Raw genomic sequence first — 10,040 nt, forward strand, 5'->3', positions numbered from 1 at the left:
AATTTGGCCTTACTCTAGAGTGTTTATCATTATATGTAGGAAATGCCATCATTTAGACATTTTACTATTTGTTTGTTTAGAAAATTCCAAAGAAAATACCATTCTTTCTACTTTTATTTTTTTTAGATCAAACCATCTGTGTTACCTAATAAACACTTTTGAAATTAGACAGTGACCAAGTATGAGAAGCAAGTGAATGATCCACAGTCACTAGATTACAAACGTTGAAAAGATTAGGAAGGCATTTGCTCTCCTTATACGTTCCTGACGGGGAACTGGAATCAAGATAGAAGATTTGGTAAACATTCTAAGGCTCAGTCATAATACAACGAGAAGGGGATTTACTGTACATAGACCCCTGAGCTACAGGTGCTTCCTCCAGCTGCTAACGTGTTCAAAGCCACATTGTAGCACTAGCGTTCATCTTTGATCACAGGTTGGTTTGTGAGTCGAAGTGGTATGGGGAAGGTGATGAAGGCGTATGCTATGTGGCACAGAACATGAATCTTTAAGTATTTACTGACAAAGGGTAAACAAATCAGTGAGAAACAGTTGACCCTTGCACACACAGTGTGGAACTGCAGAGAGAAGAAAGCCTGTGTCAGTCAGGCTTAAGTAGAAGAATCACTAGGGAGAGTGTTGTGGGCCTTAGGATTCTGAATGTGAGGAACTGGCTTATTAACAACTGAACAGAAACCTACAGAAGACCACAAGGAGGCAGCTGCTGTCTGCCACAAGCTGAGACATGCTCTCTGCAAGTGTAGACAGTCAGGAAGGGAGATTGCAGGGTTTACAACTACAGATGCAGGCACCCTGTGGTGTCTACCGAGAGAAGGTTTTTGTCCCCTTTGGGTCAGATGGCTCATTCAGGATAACCTCTCATTTGATTAAAGCCAACTGAATAAGAACTGAAGTTATAACCTAAAATCTTTCTCAGCATTATCTAAAGATTCGGAAATGATTGACTTTGTGTGTGTGCATGCATGCTCCTGCACACGTGTGTGTGTGTGTGTGTGTGTGTGTGTGTGTGTGTGTGTGTGTGTGTGTGTCTGGGTCTGGGTCTGGGTCTGGGTCTAGGTCTATGTACATGCCACAGAATTGACTGTTTTCATCTTTCTATCTTAATCTCAAGTGACTAACCCTGGAAGCCACCTAACTAGACATACATAATAGTAGAAGTTAGAGGATGCTTTCATATTCCTGTATGAAGAAAGGCACGAGAACCAGAGACTCACTCCTGTTCATGTTTTCTATCCAACATGGCAGCCCCACGTGTAGAAATAATGTATATATGTATTTGGTGGTAGAAAAATTGAGGAAGAATGACACTGAAACTGATTCAAACTCATTACCTCCAGGGTATTTGGAAATGTTTTTTCCTAAAACCAGTCATTAAAGAATACTTTTGATCTCAGAGGTCCTTTAATGAACCTCTCACAACTGGGGTTTTAAGAATGTGATTTTAGTACTCTATTGTATAAATGTACCACATTTTCTGTGTCCATTTCTCTGTTGAAGGATATCTGGGTTCTTTCCAGCTTCTGGCTATTATAAATAAGGCTGCTAATGTGAGAACAAAATTTGAAAGCAGCATTGTAACAATAACAAAAATTCATGGTCAGCAAAGACCACCAACAATTTGTTAAATATAGTCATAATAAAAATATTAAGCCCCTGCAGGGGCAGAGTGACAAAAAATAAAGGCATGCAAGGGCGTGCCCAGACAAGTCCAAACAAGCCCAAGTGAGTAATGGGCTATCTGGTGTTTACTTTTCTCTCCCTCCCTTTTCTGGGAGGTCCGAGTTTCTGCAAGTTCTGCCAGTTCTGCAAGTTGCTGATGTTTGAAATATCCAATCATATGTAACCGCGCCAAATTTTCCCACTCTCCCCAACCCCTACCGATAAATATCCCAAGTTCCCTGGGTCCAGGGCAGAACCTCTATCTCCTGTGTGAGATATGTTCCAGCCCGAGGGCCCTCGTCATTAAACCTCCTCTGCAATTGCATCAAGAAGGTCTCTCGTGTGTCCTTGGGGCGTGCAGGTCCGGACTTGGGTGAGGGTCCCCTTGCGGGGGGGGGGGGGGGTCTTACACTATGAATATAGTGGAGCATATGTCCTTATTACATGTTGGAGCATCTTCTGGGTATATGCCCAGGAGTGGTATAGCTGGGTCCTCAGTTAGTATTATGTCTAATTTTCTGAGAACCACCAGACTGATTTCCAGAGTGGGTGCTCTAGCTCTCAATCCCACCAGCAATGGAGGAGTGTTCCTTCTTATCCACATCCTCGCCAGCATCTGCTGTCACCTGAGTTTTTGAACGTAGCCATTCTGACTGGTGTGAGGTGGAATCTCAGGTTTGTTTTAATTTGAATTTCCCTGATGATTAAGGATATCGAACATTTCTTTAGGTGCTTCTCAGCCATTTGAGTTTCCTCATTTGAGAATTCTCTGTTTAGCTCTGTTCCCATTTTTAAAATATGGTTATTTGGTTGCCTGGAATCTAACTTCTTGAGTTCTTTGTATATATTGGCTACTAGCCCTCTATCAGATGTAGGATTGGGAAAGATCTTTTTCCAATCTGTTGGTTGCTGTTTTGTACATTTACACAATGGAAAACTACTCAGCTATTAAAAATAATGGTTTCATGAAATTTGCAGGCAAATGGATGGAACTTGAAAATATTTTCCTGAGATAGGTAACTCAGTTTCAAAAGGACACACATGGTATGCACTCACTGATAAGTGGATATAAGCCCAAAAGCTCGGAACACCCAAGATACAACTCACATGAAGCTCAAGAAGAGGGAGGACTAAAATGTGGATGTTTCAGTGTTTCTTAGAAGCACTCACAGGAGGAAATATGGAGACAAAGTGGAACAGAGATTGAAGGAAAGGCCATCCAGACACTGCCCCACCAGGGGATCCATCCCATATACAGTCACCAAACCTGGACACTATTGTGGATGCTGGGAAGTCCTTGCTGAGGTTAGCCTGATATAACTGTCTCCTGAGAGGTTCTGTCAGCCTGGCAAATACAGAGGCAGATGCTCACAGCCAATCATTGGATTGAGCATCAAGTCCCCAATGGAGGAGTTGGAGAAGGGACTGAATGAGCTGAGGGGGTTTGTAGCCCCTTTGGGGGAGCAACAGTGTCAATGGGCCAGACCCCCTGGAGCTCCTGGGGACTGTACCACCAACCAAAGAGTATACATGGAGGAACCCATGGCTCTGTCTGTGTATGTGGCAGAGGTTGGCCTTGTTGGACATCAGTGGGAGGAGTGGCCCTTGGTCCTGTGGGGGTTTTATACCCCAGTGTAGGGGAATGCCACGCAGGGGAAGCTGGAGTGGCTGTGTGGACACTCTCATAGAGGCAGGGGGAGAGGGGATGGCATAGGGGATTTCTGGAGGGGAGACCTGGAAAGGGGATAACATTTGAAATGTTTATAAAATATTCAATAAAAGAAAAAAATGTGATATTAGAATCTATCCTTGCTTCAACCCTCCTTCCACAGATACTCTGTATATCAAGGTCCCCTACTGAGACATTACAGGCAACTATGCCTGGATTTGTCAGTAGGAAAGCTAGTTCACATCTCCTGCTCCCTATGTCTTTCTGCCTAGGGACCAGAAAGGCTGGCTGCAAGCTCTTGCTGTGAAACCTCCATCATCAGAGAATGGGAAGGACAGGCCTCCACTTCTACCCAGCATAGTACCTGTCTCTGGCGACCTGGTCTGAACTCTGCTCAAAGCCCTCATCGTGGTCCTCACTTTGTCCTCTGTCCATAGCATTAATAGTTTTTCTGATAAACTCTTGATTCCTCATGACCCTTCTAGATATTTTCTGGAGAACTCTGCCCCATCTAAAACCTAATAAGTTTGGATAGTGATAACATCCTTCGTGACACAGAATATGTATAATTTTGCTTTTCCTCCTCAAGACTGTTAAAAAGTATACAAGCAACTGGATTCAATATATTCTTTTTTTACTTTTAAATTTTGTTAGGAAGAGGCAAGAGTAGCGTTTTACATATTAATGGGGCTATGGTATGGTATTTTGTTAAATGCATTATTGTTTCAGGATGCTAACAATGTAATTAGCATATTCATTAAAGTTAAATCATTCTTTTATGACAAAGACATAAAAATTCGCTTTTAAAGGTAGCTTTAAAAGGTTAATTTCATAGAATTGAGAGAAGAGCAGCTGCGCTAAGGCTGAGGAGCATCAGAGTAAAGGATGGAAAGTTGTTTAAACAACATAACGCTAACTAATATGTTGTAGGGTTTTATAGCTTAATTTTTGAGTGGTTTCTGAAGATTTGACTATAACGCACTCATTAATGCTGGTTGTGGGGAGATCAAGCTATTCCTAGTCTGGAGCAAGTATTCTCTTTGCTAGTTTTCCCTTGACATGAATGTCACAACCTCCATGGGCAGAGAGGTCTTCCTTGGCATCTTTCTCTGAGAAGTGACTTTTTCTGATACTCTCCTCCTCTGCAAGTCCTAGTCACCTTTATCGTCTGAACTCTGACCTCTGCTCCTTGGCTCAATAAGACTGACACACTCTTCCTATACAGTATGAACAGAAGACGGACAGCTTCCATGCAGTAGAGTAGACCTAAACAAAGCGATAACGGACATGGTGGCAAAAGTAAACTACACAAACGTGAGGATGCTCACCTTGTAACATTTCAAAACTTAACTCAAACAGAGCTAAATGTAAAAATACGAGCTAACGGGATGACTGAACTTGGCTGTAATTTGTTGGATGCGATATCAAAAGTACAGGCAAACTAAACTAAGTTGGAAAGTTTTGCCATAAAAATGAAAAATTTGTGCCTCAGAGTACACTACACAAGAAATGAGTACTTGCATAATGGAAGATTATTTACTGAAGTGTGTTTTTTATAAATAACAGATCTCCTTCCAGCTCAATGTCAAAGTGAAAGAATGACTGTCCCTTTCAAAAAGCAGTGAAAGAATGACTGTCCCTTTCAAAAAGCAGGCAAAAGGCAAATGGCTCGGAGGTTAATGTTACTTGCTGCTCTAGTGGCTGGATTCTGTTCCCAGCACCCACATGGCAGCTCACAGTGGAAACTACAGTTCCAGAGGATCGGATCCTCTCTTCTGGCTTCCTCAGCCACCAAGCATGCACTTGGTATGTATACATACATAGATTAAAAATAATTCAAAAACAATAAAAATAAAAAGTGTGGACAAAATTTGAAAGGGATTGAATCTGGGAGGAGTTCTGAGGAATAGGGTCGAGTATCATCAAAATACATTGTATGCATGCATGGTGTTCTCAAGCAATTCAAGTTTTTATAAAAGTTTTCTCCTTAGTCAATTTCTCTGAAGAAATCCGATAGGTGTCCAAAAGCACTCATGAAGATAATCACCATCAATACTCCCTAGTTTAAAAGTAATTGCACATAGATACTGACCAATATTTTTTTCCCATGCCTATAAGAATGTCTGTCACGTAGTTTAAAAGTAAGGAAATTAACAAATGGCTAGGAAGGGGGGATTTGGCACCTTGTGTATTTCCTGTAAGAATTTACTATGGTTCATTTGCTGTGGAGAGCAATATAGGTCCTGCACAAACATGATTACCACATTATCTAGCAGTTCCAATTCTAGTTGTATAGGTTTGTTTTTGTTTTTAATGTTTTAAAAAGGTGAATGCAAGGATTCAAACACATAACTTGTACAGCAATTGTCATGGACAGACTGTGTCTCCTCAGCCTATATTTTGAATCCTGACATTATGATGGTATTTAGAGATTAGATAATAACCCACTGGACTGTATGTCTTGATAAGAAGAGACCATAGATCCTCGTCCTGGCCCCCACTACAATAAGGAGGCAGGCACTATCTTTAACACACCCCTCAATGGAGGCTCCTATGTTCATCTTTGACTTCACTACATCTAAAACTGAAATTTTCTATTGAGCCTATAGGACGTTATTATATTTTAGCAATCTGACAGATTGACATTGGTCTTCATAGTGGCATAAAACTCAAAAGGCAGAAACAATCTAAGTTTCTATCTACTGAAAAAAATGCGGCATATATTTACAATGAAATATTTTACCTAAAATAGGAAAGCAATATTAGTACATGCTGCAAAATTGGACTAGAAAGCATTGTGCAAAGGGAAATGAGCAAGTCACAAAGGACAAATATTGTATGCTTCTACCTCTCTGAGATTCTTAGAGGACTTACATGCACAGGGATAGGATTTTTGTGGAGATGGGGATTACCAGAGCCTGGGCAGAGTGGAGCAGGGAATAGGACTGTCCCTGTATACAGAATATCAACTAGAGAGGATGCAAAAATTCCTGAAGGTGTATGGTGATATTGATTGCATAATAAAATGAACACATAAGAAGCCACATAACTGTATATCTAAACATAATCGATACAATCAGTGTAGTGCTTTTCACATTTTACTATAGTTATGAATTAAGGACCATTCCTGGCATATCATACAGTCTATAGTCTAAGTGTGGGTAATTGTTAATATTTTTATTACTCTTTTAAACTTTTTATGTGTATGGGTGTTTTGATTACATTTATGTTGGCAAACCACTTGTGTGTCTGGTGACTGCAGAGGTCAGAAGAGGAATTACAAATGATTGTATGCTGCCATGTAAGTGCCGAGAGCCAACCCCAGGTCCTCTGGAAGAGCAGCTGGTGTTCTTAACTGTTGCGCCATCAATCCAGCTTCTATTGTATTGATCTTATTGTATCTCCCATTGCTGCTATTTTGAATAAATAAATGGAATGGTGTGAGTCACAGAAGAAAGGCAGGACTAGATCATTTAGAAGGCTATACAGCTAGGGGATCTGAATTTTTATTCTAAAGCCTGCAAAGAGCTGCATAAGAATCTTAACTAGGTAAATATTGACAAGACTCGTGCTGCATAGCACAGCAGCAGTGTATGGGCGGCTTTTTATGGACACAAGAGTGCAGATAAGAGTTAAGAGGTTATTATAGGGAGTTTAGAGAAATTCTAAGCCTGTAAGCTTATCGGCTTAGGTACAGCTTGGAGATGGCAGTGATGGAGAGGATGTGATCACATTTTGAAAGGATGACTTGTAGAAAGTGAATTTTATCTTCAGAAAGATATCTGCCTGTATATTGTATGTGGTGTGTGAAATCTTCTCTCTTCCACAACCGAATTTGTTGTGCTGAAGATTTTTAAAAAATAGAGTATCTTTTATTTTTCTTTGGCACTTTTATACATACACATCACTACCAATTTTCCCTCTCAACCCTCAGGCACCCCCAACACATCCTTTTCCTTCTATTTCACTCTTTTGATCCTCCGTGATTTTATGATTGAAAACACAGATATAATGTCTAAGATGAAGGAAATTGAAATTCTAGAATTCTCACGGATCAATAGTAGAATGTTGTGTGCACTCTGACTTTTAAGTACACGAGAATAATGTCTTTTGCGGCATAACTGATTCTCAACCTTAGTTGTCAACTAGGCATCACTGGGAAGAGGGAACCTTAACTGGGGGTGGGGTGCTTTAATCAGATTGACCTGTGGCCACTTCAGTGAGTCATTTTCTTAATTGTTAACTGATAAAGGAGAGCCCAGACCACTGTAGGGCAGTGCCATTTCTCGGGAGATGAGCTTGAGATCCATAGGGACGGTCACTGAGCATGCCAGAGGAAGCAAGCCATCATATGACCTTACTCCATACTTGCTTTGCTTCAGTTTTCCCTTCAGCTTCTACACTGGAACTCATGATGACAATAATTCCAGCTGGAGGAATTCTTTCTTTTATACCATGGTATTTAACACAGCATAACAGCAACAGGAAGCAAACTTGCACTAGTGTGTGTGTGTGTGTGTGTGTGTGTGTATGTGTGTATGTGTGCACGCATGTGCATGCATGTGCATAGGTTGGCATGTGCATGTAGAGGTCAGAGAACAACTTTTAGGATCAGTTCTTCTCTTAATCCTTATGAGTCTTAGGAGCAAAGTCAGGTTGTCAGACTTGCAAGTGCCTTTATTCTCCATGTCAATTTAATTGGCTCTTGGCTGTTAAATTAATCACTAAGGAAGATGCTCTCAGCTTTTAGAAATATATTTTTAATTTTTAAATTTCTATTAAATTTATTTGTTTATTTACTTTACAACCCAGTTATCAGCCCTTCCTTTCCTCCCCATACCCTTTCATGCAAGTTCTTCCTCCTTTCTCCTTAGAAGGGGAATTCCCATCTGTGTGTCAACTCTCCACTGTCAACCCTACACCCTCACCCCACACTACACCCTTCACCCGACACATCAAGTTGCTGTAGGACTAGGCACATTGTCTCACACTGAGTTCAGATAAGTCTGTCAGTTTAGAGTGTGGGATCCACAGATAGGCAGGCAGGTAACAGGCTCAGGACAGCCTCTGGTCTGGTTGTTTGGGGGATCTGCATGAAGACCAAGCTGCTTATGTGCTACATATGTGCAGGAGAGAGTAAGTCCAGCCAGTTCTTGTTCTTTGGTTGATGAATCAGTCATTGAGAGCCCACGAGGACTCAGATTAGTTGACTGTTTTTCTGTGAATACCTGTCCTTTTTAGGTCCCTCTGTCTTTCTTCCAACTCTTTTGTAGGACTCCCCAAGCTCCTTCTAATGTTTGGGTGTGAGTCTGCATCTCTTTCCATTGGCTGCTGAGTGGAACCTTTCAGAGGACAGTTATGCTAGGTTCCTGTCTGTAAGCATAACAGAGTATCATGAATATGTCCAGGATTGGTTGTTGCCCATGGAATGGGTTTCAATTTGGGCCTGTCATTGGCTAGCCATTCCCCCAGACTCTGCTGTTTGTCCCTGCACATCTTGTAGGCAGGACACATTTTGGGTCGAAGGCTTTGTGGGTGGATTGCTGACCCATCCTTCCACTGGGAATCCTGTCTGGCTACAAGAAGTGGCCACTTCATGATCCATATCTTTCACTGCTAGGAATCTCAGCTAGAGTTGCCTCCTTAGACCCCCTGGGACTTCTCCCCATCCGAGATCTCTGATATGTCCAACAGATTGCTCCCACACCCCAGCTGATCTCCCTTTTCTTTTCCTGGCTCTCCCTACATATGATCCTCACACCCTACACTGGTACCCATCTCCTCTTCCACCCAGCTCTCTCTCTCTCCATCGACTTCTGATATCTATTTTGTTTCCCCTTCTGAAAAATATTTGGCTTCTTTGGGTCTGTTGATTATAGCCTGGTTACCCTGTACTTTATGGGTAATATGCCCTTATAAGTGAGAACGTACCATGCATGTCCTTTTGGGTCTGGGTTACCTCACTCAGTATGATATTTTCTAGTTCCATCCGTTTGCCTATGGAACAAATGATGCCCTTGTTTTTAATGGCTGAGCAGTATCCCATTGTGTGGATACACAACATTTTCTGTATCAATTTTCAGTTGAGGACATTTAAATTGTTTCCAGTTTCTGGCTATTACCAATAAAGATGCATTGAACATAGTTGAGCAAGTGTCTCTGTGGGATGTTGGAACATCTTTTGGGTATATGCCCAGGAGTGGTATAGCTGGGTCTGGAGGTAGAACTATTCCCAATCTTCTAAGAAACCTCCAAATTGATTTCCAGGGTGGTTGTACAAGTTTGCACTCCGGCCAGCAGTGGAGGAGCGTTCCCCTTGTCTCATAACCTCCCAGCATGTGATGTTCTTTCAGTTTTTATTCTTAGACATTCTGATGGGTGTAAGGTGGAATCTCAGAGTCCTTTTGATTTTCATTTCCCTTCTGACTAAGAACATTGAACATTTCTTTATGAGGATGGCCATTTGAGATTCCTCTGTTGAGAATTCTCTGTTTAGCTCTCTGTACCCTATTTTTAAATTGGGCTATTTGTATTGTCTAACTTCTTGAGTTCTTTATATATTTTGGATCTTAGATGTATGTCAAATGTAGGGTTAATGAAAATCTTTTCCCAATCTGTAGGCTGTATTTTTGTCCTGATGATGGTCTTCTTTGACTTACAAAAATTCTTCAGCTTCGAGAGGTCCTGTTTA

Source organism: Arvicanthis niloticus, chromosome 17, assembly GCF_011762505.2.
Source record: "Arvicanthis niloticus isolate mArvNil1 chromosome 17, mArvNil1.pat.X, whole genome shotgun sequence".
Classification (NCBI taxonomy): Eukaryota; Metazoa; Chordata; class Mammalia; order Rodentia; family Muridae; genus Arvicanthis; species Arvicanthis niloticus.